The sequence below is a fragment of the Tympanuchus pallidicinctus genome, unplaced genomic scaffold (assembly GCF_026119805.1).
Source record: "Tympanuchus pallidicinctus isolate F22 unplaced genomic scaffold, pur_lepc_1.0 scaffold2, whole genome shotgun sequence".
In the NCBI taxonomy this organism is placed as follows: Eukaryota; Metazoa; Chordata; class Aves; order Galliformes; family Phasianidae; genus Tympanuchus; species Tympanuchus pallidicinctus.
Genome location: NW_026294721.1, coordinates 40650032 through 40664097, shown reverse-complemented (window position 1 = coordinate 40664097; position 14066 = coordinate 40650032). Strand labels below are relative to the sequence as shown.

At 46.3% G+C, this 14066-nt stretch overlaps 1 long non-coding RNA gene across 1 annotated transcript; it reads left to right on the top strand.

Annotated features, from left to right (window-relative positions):
* The first annotated feature begins 3879 nt into the window (after positions 1-3879).
* Positions 3880-11567, top strand: LOC128080259 (uncharacterized). Its single transcript, XR_008206558.1, has 2 exons — positions 3880-3944; positions 6393-11567. It is a non-coding gene; the product is annotated as an uncharacterized LOC128080259 (long non-coding RNA).
* The last annotated feature ends 2499 nt before the right edge of the window (positions 11568-14066 follow it).

Genomic DNA, 14066 nt, shown 5'->3' with positions numbered 1-14066 from the left:
CCATGCCTCCAGAGAACAGAAAGATGGTTATGTGCAAGTGGCCATCCTGACTGCTTCTATCATCTGTTTGTTGGCCATGTAATTGCAAATGCATCTGAGCCACTGCTTTTTTAGACGCAGACACTGTCATTTTTCTCATGAATTTTGCAAGTGCTGGCTTTGTGCCCATGTTTGCATACTTCTCTTTCTCCTGAAGTGCACGTAAGCCAAATATACAGGGATACAATCAAACACTGCTGTCTTTTGCCCTTTTGCATGGTGATGATGTTTTCAGAATGAAATGCAGTATGCTCCTATAACAAAAAAATAAAATTAGAAAAATCAAAGATGCCAGAACTTCAGTAACAAGCTCCCAGTATACTTAGTGACTCTGGGGGCTGATTAATTAAAAAGTGGTTTTTTTTTCTTTGCCAGCACCAGCCGAGGAAGTAAAACCTTTGAATGGTGAAGGATTAATTCCGCAGCCATTTTTACCTCTCCTGAGGTCACTGAGTCTCTGCACTCCAGTTTTGCAGTCTTTCAGTGTACACAGCTGATGTCAACACTGTTTTGGATAGCAACGGTTCCTATGGTTTTCAGTAGGGCAGGCTGAACTCAGAAACATCCTATTTTTAAACAGGATTTAGGAATGAAGGCATAGGGAGGGAAAAGGAGTCACTCAAGGTTTGATTCCCTATATGGAAGATGGTGAGATTCTGGCTCCAGTGCGGGTCTATCAGATGACTTCACAAAATGTCCACTGTGGCCTTAACATCTTGTACATGCCTTTGCTTCCCAGCATTCTTCTGCATTAATGTTTGGGTCCATTGACATGGACTGGGTTGGATTCTAGTTTCCCTGGCCTGCATGCATATCTAACTGCAAGAGCAGATGCAGAGAAGAGGTGCTGGGTCTTAGAACTTTGTAGAACTGATCTTTCCCTTTCAGGCTACCCTCTGGTAGCCTTGAGCAGGCATGCAAACTTCCCTCTTCTCTGCTTCCTATTTCTTTATCATTCTGTTGGCATTCTGCCACCAAAGCCATTCCCACAAAAGACTGTTGCCTGTTTCCCTTTCCTTACGCCTTAATCTGCTTACATCTTTCATCCCCAAAACCTCTGATGTTCCCTGGGCTAGCTCAAAGGGCTTGCCTGCTATCCTCAGTGGGTAGCCAGTTTGCCACCTCTTTTCACTGCTGTGTGTAGGAGTATTGGCCATCCCTTTGCTGTAAGATGTGTGCTGCCAGGAGTTAGGAGGGCTGCCACTGTCCCTGACTTCTCTTCAGGGCCTGCAGGTTCTGTTTAGAGTTATCTCAGAGGAAGGGCTTTATGTTGCAAGCTCATGCAATGGAGAAAGAAGATGGGCTGTCTTCTCTCTAGTTTTCAGTGGGCAGTATTGGTGGTAGCTGGATGGTTGGACAAGATGATCTTAGAGGTCTTTTCCAACCTTTATGATTCTGATTCCTCCTGGGAGAAACCAAATAAAAGAGGGATTCACAAGCAGGAGGACAGATATCCTATGAATTCTCATCTGTGTCTAGTGTAAGGGTTAATAGCAGAGGAAAGGCTCTTGTGACAGATGGAGAAAATATGACTGCTCTAAACAGAGAAAATATTTAGAGCCACTAAGCAGTAATAACCCTGCCCTGCTTAGCAATGAGCAGGCTCACAGCCCAGCAGAGAGCCTTTCCAGACAAATCTCACTGAGACTTTAAGGTCTCCAGGGCCTGGGTCCAACTCTGAAATCTAGTTTGGAGTCTCTGCCAGTGCTGTGAGTCAAGAAAGACTCTGACTTTGGTGCAGTTCCTATAGACTTTTTTTTCTTTTTTTTTCTTTTCGCTACCAAGCCTTCTTTTCAGTTAAAAGCCTCCCTCAAGAGCAAACACAAGATCTCAGTCAAGTGTTTGGGTTTCACGTGTTGGCACTGGGCTACATTGTGGAGCTGAAGGAAGAAACTACCCAGTACCCCTTGATTGAGAGCTATATTGCAGCTCAAAGCCAGCTCCTTGGAGACAGAATATTAAGGCTGCCCTGAGAGCTGGGGTGCAGGTGTCTGTCTGCAGAGTCCAGACATTTGGGGAAATAGCTGCATTACAAAATGTCACAGCAGTGATTGTCCATTCATGGTCATTCAAGGAAGGTGTTCTTAACATACCATAGAAGCAATTTTGACAGAACATTATGCCTGTCTTTAGGGGTGTTTCCCATAGGCCTTCTGACTGGAGTTGCATGTGCTTTACTAAATTAATTTCGAAGGAATGGGGCTCAGCCACAAGGTTATTTTGCAGTCTTATGACAGTAGATCTGACTGGGAGCTGTTGTCTGGCTTCTGATCAGGGCATAATACAGTTGTTTTTTTTTCCACTGTTCCTCCAGGGAATGTGCTGGCAGTGTTGTTTGCTCTATGGATGACAAATGTGCATCCTGCCTCACATCCTCCTACATGGAGCAAATAATGCTGGGAACCCACCTGGCAGATAGGCTTTCACTGGAGGTTACCTCCTGGAAAAGAAAGAGGATGGCTTCAAGAGCAATCTGCAGGGACATCAGCCTCCATGAGGCCCAGTAGGCTCAGCAGGCAGATGCATTTGGTCCTGAAGGCAGCCTGGCTTCATTTAACTGTGCCATGCTCTGCCCTTTAACTGTATGCCAAGCATTTCCATGAGGAGATGAAACTTGAGCGGCATCTTCCTCCCATTCCTGGTTGCACTGAAACCTGGGAAGGCTTTTTTGGCAAATACAATAACATAATTTCATTTCCTAGTAACATAGTGAAATTGAGAGCTGCTTTTGCTGCTGTAGGAGCCAGTTGTGGTTTACAGAAGAGAAAATACTGTTGGGAAGAAACAAGCTTGTCTCTGCATGGTGCTGGCAGGAAAGGGAGACACACAGGCTCCAAGGGATGAACAGTTTGTGCTGGGTATGGTCTCACTGGGGGTCAGTGAGGTGTTGGAGTGCAGGCTGGATCTCTTACAAAGGGGGCTGTGGTCTGTGTGTGCAAATGAGTGCTGTACAAAGTGGGGAAGTTAGACCACACATCTCAGCAGCAAGTGAGCCCATGCAACAACATTCCACAAACCTGGTATGAAATTATAACCCAAGTTACCTTGCAAAAATTGGGAAGACAGCCAGAAAGAAAGAAAAAAAAAGAGAAAAAAAAAAAAGCAAGGGAAAATGTTGAGGTACAGCAAAATATTCAGGGAACGAGGCATCTAAACTGGCAGTTCTGAGGATGGAGGGACTTCCATGGCACTGCAGATCATGGGCAGGCATCTTGCCATTGTAACACCTTGCGTTCCCCAGGGCCATGATTCACACAGAGATGAGCACAAGCTTGCAGCTTGCTTTTGCTGGCCCTGGAGCCTCCATGCACTCCTGTGCCACTCTCATCACTGCAAGGTGAGAGCTGCCATTGAGGTGTTTGGGGTAGCAATTGCCCAGAGAGAGCTAAAGGCTCCTCTAGTCTGTGTCTGGGTAAGGCAGCTCAGCTGAGTGAGGATTAATGACAATGCCATCACGGCATCCTCTGCAGTGACAGGAGTGGACGCAGGGCAGGAGAATATCATTGGTTAGAAATACTCCTGGAGGTCCAGAGATGTTTCCCAAGAACAACACAAAGCACCACGATATTCAGTGTGAAGCTGTATTGCAGGTCTGCAGGAGGGAGGGTTTCACGTGCCTCCCACTAAGGCCCATTCGATTGCACACACCACTGGCCTCACCAGGAGGCCCTGTGACACAGCCCTGGTGTGGTCCGTAGATTATATCTCACCTGTTATTAATAGCCCCATCTTCTCATCTCTCCACAGTACTCACAAACAGGTTTTTTTTCCTTCTTCTTCAAGCCAGTGATCAGGCAAGAAGCCAGGCTATTGAGCAGCACGCTTGTCACGTGTCTCACGTCACAGCACAGCTCAGCCTGCAGGAACATCCGCTTACCTGTGAGACCTCACAGGAATAACCAGAGGTATGGATCAGCCCCTGAGAGAAGAGGGGGACATCATGGGCTCCTCTACTTGCAATGGGCTTCCAGAGGGCAAGTAAGCAGGGAAGAGGAGGCTGGGAAGGCAATGGGGCACCTATCAAAGTGCAGTCGCCTTTCAGAGGGATTGCCAGGGGAGAGTAGGGCAAGTGAGAGATGAGAGCCTTTGAGAGTGGCGGAGGAGTTGCAGAATTGTTTCAGTTGGAAGGGACCCTTAAAGGTCATCTGGTCCAAATCCCCTGCAATGAACAGAGATACCTACTGCTACATCAGGTTGACCAGAGTTTCCATCCGTCTGGGAGATGACTTGTTTTTCTCAACCTCACAGATACATCCCTGTCTTAGTCTACTTTCAGCATCTAGTTTCTTTTCTGGTACATGCTTTCTCAGTGCCAGACTGCACCAAAGGAACAGAAAACACTTGCACATCCCCTTTCTGCCTCCCTCTGGTTTGCTCCCTTCCAAAAGACAGGTAGCAGTGATCATCATTTCTCTGCTCATCTTTTCACGGAAGGGCAAAAATCTCTGTGCTATGCATGTCGATTTAAATAAGGGTCAGAAGGGGGGTGGGTGGAATCTAGGTCAGATGAAGGCCTTGAAAGCAGGTATATTTCCAGCCTCCCAATGACAAGGCGTTGGGTGGAATGCTGTTAATAATTCACAGCATGTGCATTAAATAGTGATATCAGGTTACATTACAAAGTCAGGTGCTGCTGGCTCTCCATTGCTGAACGAATGGACTTTGACTCCTGTGCAAACTGTTCAGTGCCTCATCAAATGCCAAGGGCCAGAAATGGCTGTAGCTTCTTCCTTTCAGACAGATTTGCTGAAAACTCACAGCTGCCTGGAGAGAGAGGCCTTGTCTATAACCCAGGCTGGCTGGAAATGTTCTTTTCGTGCTTGGGCACTTTAGTGCTTGAATTTTTTGCTAGCATTGCCAGGCACAGTTTATGACAGGCTCCTGTAGATAGCTTGTAACACCCATAGAGGAGATAGGATTTGTGGATTAAATATCAACTACATATAAACGAATTTCAGTGGGAGACCAGATTTGTGCTGTATAGTTCAGAAAACTTCCTGCTCTACGTGCATATGAAGATCTCGTACTCAAATTTTTGGCTGCTAATCAGTGTGAGTGGGGTCAGAACCTGTGCTAGGCTCTGAAGTTCAAGCTTGTCATTTCTTTTTCACCCCTTATAATCAAGTTTCTCAACTCCAGTCAGGTCACCTTCTGCCAATGATAGCTTTTGGCTGCATCTTCAGATATTGTGGTTTGCACATGCACAGCTGATAGGTAATTAGAAAATCACCTGCTCCTTCTGCCAGATTTGCTTTTTTGGTTTAGAGGAGCCACTGACTTCAGAAGATTTGGCTGGGATCTCATACAGGCAAGTCATATATCATGGAACCATAGAATGGCTTAGTTTGGGGGGGAACCTTAAATCCCATCCAATTCCAACCCTGTGCTGTGGGCTGGTTGTCCTCACCAGCTCAGGCTGCCCAGGGCCCCATCCAGCCTGGCCTTGAGCCCCTTCAGGGATGGGGCACCCACAGCTGCTTTGGGCAGCCCCTTGCCAGGGCCTCACCACTATGTAAGTGCAGGCACTTTCACAAAGTCATTTATCATTGCAAAGCTTTAACTTTACACTTCTTTAACTTAAAGCAGCAGAACTTTAAGCAACGAAAAAGCAATCTAGCATTAGGGAAGGGAAAGGGAAGAGGATACTGTGGATTAAAGGTGAATTTGCCTCTCAAACTTCACATTACTTTGAAGTCCAAAAAGCAAAGGTAGCATGCACGTAAACACTGCAGAAAATAGTATGATCAAGTTGCACTGTGTGGGTTAGAGTTTGTATCACTGCCTGACATTGCTGGAAAGAGGAAGGTACTCAATATATCTAGTTCAGTTACACATCAGCATGGGATCAGTGAGTCTGATGAGAGTGCAGGGAGTTGAAAAACAGCTCATCACCAAAATCTGGTGTCTGGAGTGAAATTCTGATCTCAAAGAAAATCCCACTCAAAAATATGTGTTAACCTCAGTGGGTTTGGTCTCATTTTCAAAACCAGAGGCACAAACGTCCTTCCTCAGATACCCTCCTGCAGCACATGGGCCAACCAAGCTTCAGTGGTTGTGTTTGCCTTTGGCTTAATTCCCAATGTGCTGGCATCTCGTCCCAGCTGTTATGTGAGCAGTAGAAGGGGCAGGAGGGCTCTGTGGGTGTAGCAAAGAAAGGTGAGCACATTGCAGCCTAGAAGGCCTGTGCCCACCATGTGCCTCCAACATGCTGGAGGCCAAATGCACGGAAGCCCTTGGGTGCTCCTTGCCACATGTGGTGCTTACAGGTGAACACTGGGTGTTTGTGCTGTGGGTCTTTCTGCTGACTCTTCCACTCCTGCTTTCTTACTATTGATGCTGAGGTTGTTTTCCAGCACTGCAAGCAAGAAGTAATAATTTCCACATAGGATGCCATGACAGAAGTACATGCTTAACACTCGGGAAGTGCTCCAAGCTGGCTGATCAGAATAGGCTAAGAAAGAGATTCCAAGAAAATCAGTCATCAGCAGAGGAAGATGCCCACAAAAGTACTTCTTGGCATCTTAACTAAAGCAGAAAGGGCTGCCTGACAGGTTAGCAATGCAGCCCTAAGAGAACTACAGCCTGGCCAAGCCCACAGCCCAGGAGACCAAGGGCAGTCCAACAGCGGAGCTTTTTTCACTCTGCAATGTGGGCCACTCTGTATGTGCAGCACCAAGCTGGGGAGAGCTCTGCAAACTACAATGGGATACATAACTGAAACTGCCCCAAAACTGCTGAATAGGGAAATGCCATCCCAACCATTCAGAAAAAAACAAAAAGAAAAAAAGAAAAAAAAAAAAATGCAAAGAGACATTGGAAGCACTTTCGAAGTAGCACAGTCCCTGAGTCAGCCAGTCCAGAAAGGTCTTTGAGATCTAATTATAGTCTTCAATCAATGCTGCTCTTATCCATGCTGCTAATGAACATATATGAGGCAAGCAGTTCTGCAGCTCCAGGGTTTCTCGCAGTGGCAATAACAGCTTAGTAATAACTAGCAATCTTTCTTGATGAGGTCTCGCTTTGCCTTCTCTGAGTTTCCCAGCCTTGGTGCATGCCCTCAGGAGGTTTGCGAGCTGTAGTGAGCTGTTCATGATGGCACAACCAAGCCAAAACACTGGGGAGGCTCTGGAACAATCACGTCATTCTGTTAATAGCACAGAGAGAAAGATAAAAAGGGCTGAAAAATGCCAGAGAGTTTGGAGCATCCCTAGGACCAGAGGGGAACTTCTGTGCTGGAGTCTGATCTGGGAACCAGCTTGGAGCTCACTCCTGCTGTGCAAGCACACACCTCTCAAAAGACATCCTGGAAGCATCTGGACTCAATTTTCGCATGGCTGGTGACATTTCTTCTCTGCACTGCCTGGAGAAAGCTGCTTGGATGATTATTCATCCCCGCAATTCAGTAACTGCACCAGTCTGGAGCGGTCTAATCTCCTGGGGCTGTAGTTACTGCCTGGTTTGCTCAGCAGCAGAACTGCCCTGCACTGAACAGCCAATTGCCTGTGAAGTGATCACTCCCTCCCATCAATGGAAAACTTTGAGTTCTGGGAATCTCCCCAGGCCTCAGATTTTCAAGTCTTTTTTGTTATTATCGTTTTCTTCGGGTCTGTATGGCATCTGGAAATTCTCCTTGCTCACAGTTCACCTATTCTCCTTGCTGGGTCATTTGCCATTTAAAAAATCTAGCTGCCAATTAAGGTTCTATTGGGTTCAATTGCTCTCATTGCCCAGTGTGTGCAAGATGCAGTAAGTTGCATTTACTTTGTTATCTGTAACATCCATACCCAAACTTAGAATCATAGAATCCTCATAGAATCACCAAGGTTGGAAAAGAACTGTAAGATCATCTAGTCCAGTTATCCACTTACCACCAATACTGCCCTCTAAACCATGACCCTCAGTGCCCCACGTTTCCTGAACGCCTCCAGAGACAGTGACTCCACCACATTCCTGGGCAGCCTGTGCCAATTCATCACCACTCCTGAAAATATTAATTTCCCTAATAACTGACCTGAAACTCCCCTGGCACAACTTGAGACCATTATCTCTCATCTGATCCTATTGCTCTTCCCACAAGTGCAAGATCAGGATAAACTCAAAATCAAAACTCATTTGAGTGGAAGATCAGTGATGCCTGTAAAGCTTAAATTCTTCTTCCTTCTTCATTTTATTAAGGAAACAGAGGCAACCCACTATTGGAATTTGCAAAGGGAGAAGCAGCCAAGCACGAATGCAAACTGGAGAGCTGAAAAGCAATTGCAGACAAGCTGGCTTATGACTTCCGGTGCATTTCAGAAGAAAAGAGCCTCTTCTTTTTTTTTGGCTGCAGTGAGAACTGGGTGGAATATTCCTTAGAATAAGCTAGACAGAACTGGCTTGCAAGTCTCTGCTTTCAGGTTATCCATCCAGACTGAGTGTCAGAAATGCAAATCTCCCGAGGGTGGAGCTGCAGGGTCCTGCCAGTGGCTTGCTTTTTCCAGATACTGGTAGAGACCTCATTTTAATAATTAGGAAGGATCAGGTAAAGTGCCTGCCATTGCTGATGCAAGAAAAGATGAGTAACTGCGTATGCTGTATCTTTGTGTCCCCATTTTGGCAAATGGATCACTGAGATAGGCAAGCCCAGGAGTCAGAAGATCAGCTGGGTTGAGCTGCAGTCCATTCCCAGCCCCACAAAAAGCATAGCTTGAGAGCTAGTTTAAGGTTGCTCAGAGGATCAGCATCTTTTGTAGTGTGACCATGCATTTGCAATGGTATAGCTTTAATGTTAAGCACGATCTTACACAGAGTATTTAGCTCCCCTTAGAGTGTGTCCAGCACGGGCACTGAAGCTGTGAAAGGTCTGAAGCACAAGTCTGGTGGGGAGCAGCTGAGGGAATGGGGATAGTTCAGTCTGGAGAAGAGTTTCAGGGGAGATCTTATGACAACTGCCTGAAAGGAGGCTGTGGTGAGGCGGTGCCTCTTCTCCCTGGTAACAGTGATAGGACAAGCAGGAAGGGCCTCAAGTTGCACCAGGGGAGTTTCATGTTGGGTATTAGGAAACATATATTCTTGGAGGATAGAAGTGTACTGGGACAGGCTGCCCAGGGATGTGGTGGAGTCCCTGGAATTGTTCAGGAAAAGAGTGGATGTGGCATTGAGGGACATGGTTAGTGGGCATGGTGGTGATGGGTTGATACTGGGCTGGATGATCTTAGAGGTCTTTTGCAACCTTAATGATTCTACGATTCTATTTTATCATTCCCTGAGGTTACTTGGAGCTGTGGCTTCCCACATCCCTTTTTTTTTTTTTTTTTTTTTTTTCTTTTTGGCTTGGAAGAGAGATTATATGGTCATTTGGAGATAAGTTAATGTAGTCAGAATTCGGCCACCTGCAGTCCGCACCCACAGGCCTGTCTGCCAAGCGATCTTTATGAGAAGACCTGTTTTGCAAATTTTGGCTCATATTTCTGCAAGAGCAGGGGTACCCCACCTGATTCATTGTGCCTAATGAGACATGTCCAGCTGGAGAGCAGTACAGCAGCAGGACAAACAGATGCATCCTTCAGCATTACAGTGGCTCAGACAAGGCCCTCAGGGGTCTCCTCTCCTTGCTAACACACACTGCTCTGACTTCAGAGGGCCATAACACTGCTTTCCCTCCCAGCTTCTCTAATGTAACCCTGAGTTGCCAGCTGGAGCCACCTCATAGTGTCCAGACCCAAAGTCAGCCTTGGGTTGTGGGGGTCCGAAGTGGTCTCAGAGGGGCTTTCAGGTCGTGTATCCATGTGAAGTGGGGTGAGTGGGTAAGCACTAAATCCAGTTTGGTGCATAAAATTAACAATAAAAGCTTTGTGTACTGACCAAGAAATAGTTTCTCAATGTTAGAATAGAACAAGATACCTATTAGTAGAAATAACACTCATAAAACTGCTTGTCTGAACAAAAACTGTGTTTCCTTTCAGTAACACCAGAACTTAAAAAAGAAAAATGACTAAAACACTCAGTCATCCTGGTGCTAACCCCCACCAAGTGCATCCCTGCTGTCTTTGTGGCTCACTGTTTACCAGGCTGTTAGTGCAGGGCTTTTAGAAGCGCTGAAAGATTTGTGTGTAGATTCATTGGTTGTCTAAGAAATCGTGTTAACTTAGTTAGTACGGGTCTGCTGAAATTTCCTGCTTGGCTGTAAAACACTCAAGTGATCATTGTTTTGGGCTCTGATGTGAAGTTCTCGCGCAAAGGCTGCCTTGGGGGTGAGATAAGTTCAATAGATTTACTGATTTTAGTTTGCCTGCTATTTTGATTTGAACTGCTTGGAGATGGCTTCTCAGAGGAAGTAGTGCTGGGCTGTGATGGTCCTCAGCCCCAAAGGGAGACCTGTTTCGCTTTTGTCTATCACTTGCCTCAGTGACCAAGTGTGCTGCTGAGCAAGGGGTGAGGTGCCACACATCATCTTTGTCACCACATCACCTACAGATAAACAGAATCATAGAATCATGGCAGCTGGAAAAGACCACTAAGATCTTCTGGTCCAACCATCAGTCCATCACTGCCTGAAACCTGGCTCACCACACTATCAAGGTTGAATTCAGCTCAGTAGATGGATGGCTCTCCATAGATGAACCACACTGTGTCTCTGCTGGTCACCCAGAAGCCAGTTAATCACAACAAGCAGAAAAAATGCAGAAGCAGCACCTGCCAGGTATCCAGGGGAGCATTTGTGCGAAAGGTGGATAGCCATAAATCCTGAGTGGGGCTGGAGAGGGCTTTTATATTTCTTCCTATAAAACTGCTTGTCTCTGTAGTACTGGAGTGTCACTGCACTGAGTGTCACTGAGGAATTACACTCCTGCTGGTAATGCAAAAGTTTTGTTCTGCCAGCGACCATAAAGATGGAAGACAAGCACAGCATTCCATGAGCTCCCTACTGCTAGATGTTAAGGGCTGGGAACAAAATGGGGGCCCAAGGGGATTGCTGTAAACATTGGCCTCTAGTTTGTTCAGATTGACCCCAGCACGTATCACTGGAAGGTACCTTGTAGATCAGTTGTCTTCAGCTCAACAGCAGGGATTTCTTGCAACCATATGGTAAATGAGGCTATACCCTTTGCTGCACGATGTCTTGGGAAATGGCAAATGCCTTACTGGATGTGAACAGCTGCTGACTGCCTTGGCCCAAACTGCACATGTGGTAGAACTTTCAGGCCTGAGATATTTTTGCCGTGTGGACATCTGCCTTGTCCCTTCACATCTGTATATCCTGAATCTGGTGAGGGCTGGAACAAACAGGTATTACGATAAGACTGCAATGTTGCTAAAAGCTCCTTTGATTTGTGAGAACCATGACTTTTCCCAGGAGAACAGTGCCGGCTAGGGACAAGGCACAGAGATTTGGTGGCATCTCCATCCCTGGGGTCATCAGCATCTTCATGGATGAGGTCTTGTGCAACTTGAACTGTCTGTGAGTAGGAGACACCGGAAGATCTCTTCGCATTGGAATATGCCCAGGATTGATCCATTAAATGTCATGGAAATGTCATATCATGTCATTAACTGCCATGAAAATTATTAATTACTATGGTTTTAAGAAGACCTCCACATTAGAAATAAGTTATGAAGGCATTTATAGATATATCATGAAGGTTTCACTTTCTTATGTTCTTTTGAGCAGATTTCTCATGGGCTGTGAAGTTGGACCCTTCCCTCCTCCATAACTTTCTTTAAAGATAAAAGACTACAGAGCAGGGAGACCTGTCACTTATGCATGGGCCAGAGGGACTTGCCTGCATCCATGTTCCTGGAGCCAAAGCACTTAACTGCTCCTTGGTGACCACCCGGACTTAACTGCACCAAAAGGATGTGCCAGCTGCAATTATTTTCCAACAAAGACAATCTTTTCCTTTTTGTAAAAGTCAGTAATAAGTCCTTAAGAACAGCTAACAGCCTGGCACATCACTGCTCCAAAGGGGAGGATAAGGACAGGCTGGGAGCATCCCCAGCTGCAGCAGGGTAGAACTTTTGCTGGCCAGAGCAGTTGGTTTGAAGCTTTCCTCCATCAAAAAGCAACAGGAGAATAAATAAGTTTTATTGCAGTAGTTTAAAGCCAGCCAAGTTGGCCCAGCAAGAGCAGAAACAACAGAATAATTTGGGCACTTTGAAACCCACCCCAATGCTGCTAACTTTATGGCAAAGCTGTGTGTGTTGCCGAGAGTTGGGTCTTCCACACAGCCTCCTCTTACTGCTCACCAATGTCCTTCCCAAGCTTAAGGTTACTAACCCCAAGCTCACCACTCAACTTGGTGTGGGATGGTTGTGCTGGAAGCAGCCTCACATTGAGAGAGAATGGAAAAGAGTAATACCCTGTTGCAGAGCATGAGGTAGGCAATACATAGCAATAGGTAGCCCTGTGGTACGTGTCTGAAAGAAAGCACCATGCTTCCCTCCACTGCTCTGAGCATGGGACGTGCCACCAAGCAACTACCTCTTAAATGAAAGCTCAAGGAGGGGAAGTGATGGAAGAAATGCAACTGCTGCTGGGAAGCAATGCGCTCCGCCTGCCTGCCCCCTGAGGCATCCAACCAGTACTGATGTCTGGTGCTCGGTTATCAACAGAGCCTCACTTTCTGGTTAAGCAGACCACAAATTAAGTATGCTGGAACCCAAACCCGAGGACCCTCTTCTGCATCTGAGCAGTCTCAAATAGAGCTCATTCAGCTTGTCACCAGGCTCGACACAGCTCTGGCATGGTGAACAGACTTAGGAAACCAGACCCTCCCAGGGCCACTCAAGTCAAACACCTCAGCCAAGAGCAACGTGACTGCCCTGCTTAACTACGTCTGCTATGAGGTGGCACAGGATACCCCTAAGGTTACAGTGGTGGGGAGCTTCAGAGCAAAGGCTGTTTGACACCTGCCACCAAGTGCTCTATAAATACAGTAAACCCAGTGCCTGCAACACCTGAGCAACCAGAGCAAAACCTAGAGGTCTCTTGGCCTTTCTCAGGTCTCCTCTCTTCTGAAATGTCTGCAGGCTCAGCTTGGACTTCCTTATCTCTCAAAATGAAACTGTCACATGGGATTTTCAGCCACAATACTGTTACAGGAAATGCCTGACTGTGGTCACTTCACTCATAAACTTGTGTTCAAATATGGAAGTAGTACTGGCCTGAATTGCTTGTAGACATGCTGAGGCAGACCAAAATACTTTTCAGAGCTGTGTTGTTTCCCTGAAACCAGAAAAGCAACCAGATGGCCTTTTAAAAAAAAAAAGATGAGTGTTCTGTGCTTGATTAACAGAACAGTAGTTAAAAAAAAATAATAATAATGAAGCACTTCCAATGGTGCTTAGCTATGGAGGTGATGATTTGGGAAGGGAGTGGCAGATGTTTATTGAGAAAGCAAAGTCCTTTGCCATCACCCTGTTTCTTCTTGGTTTAATTGCTGCCAGGCATGTGATTGCTTTGTGCTTTCTGCCCTCCCTCAGCTTTCCTTCTCAACCATACAGGTAAATGGCTAAGACCACCCAGAGGCAGCAGCCATTGCATAAAATTCAGCATGTCACTGAACCTAGTGAAAGATGGGTGAAACTTGGGCCTTGCTGGTATTTCCACAAGAATTGCTTCTCTCCTGCAGAAGGGAAGTTTCCTGTGGTGTGGATTTCTGACTCCCCTGCAGCAGGAAGCAGCTTTAAAGCCATCTCACCTCATCAAGATGCTTGTTTTTTGTGATGCAGAGATCCCAGGCTAGGCAGGGGGGAGGACTGTGCTCTAACAGAGGCAAACCTGAAATAAATGCAGAAAAACCTGAAAAACCACTGCCCAGACAAGGGCCTCGCTTCTCTCCTTCTTCCCCTGCACTGCAGAGACTTTGGAAACATTTATCCTGGCAGAAGAACTGTGTGAATAGGCTACTCTTCCCTGCTTTCAGCAGCAGAATCCAATGCAAGTGCGTGCTCCTGCCAGTGCTACTTGCAGGAAGCTCACCTCCTGAGTCCAAGCCACCTCCCCACCCTCATGGGTATTTAAATAGGATAGGAAGGTACACAACCAG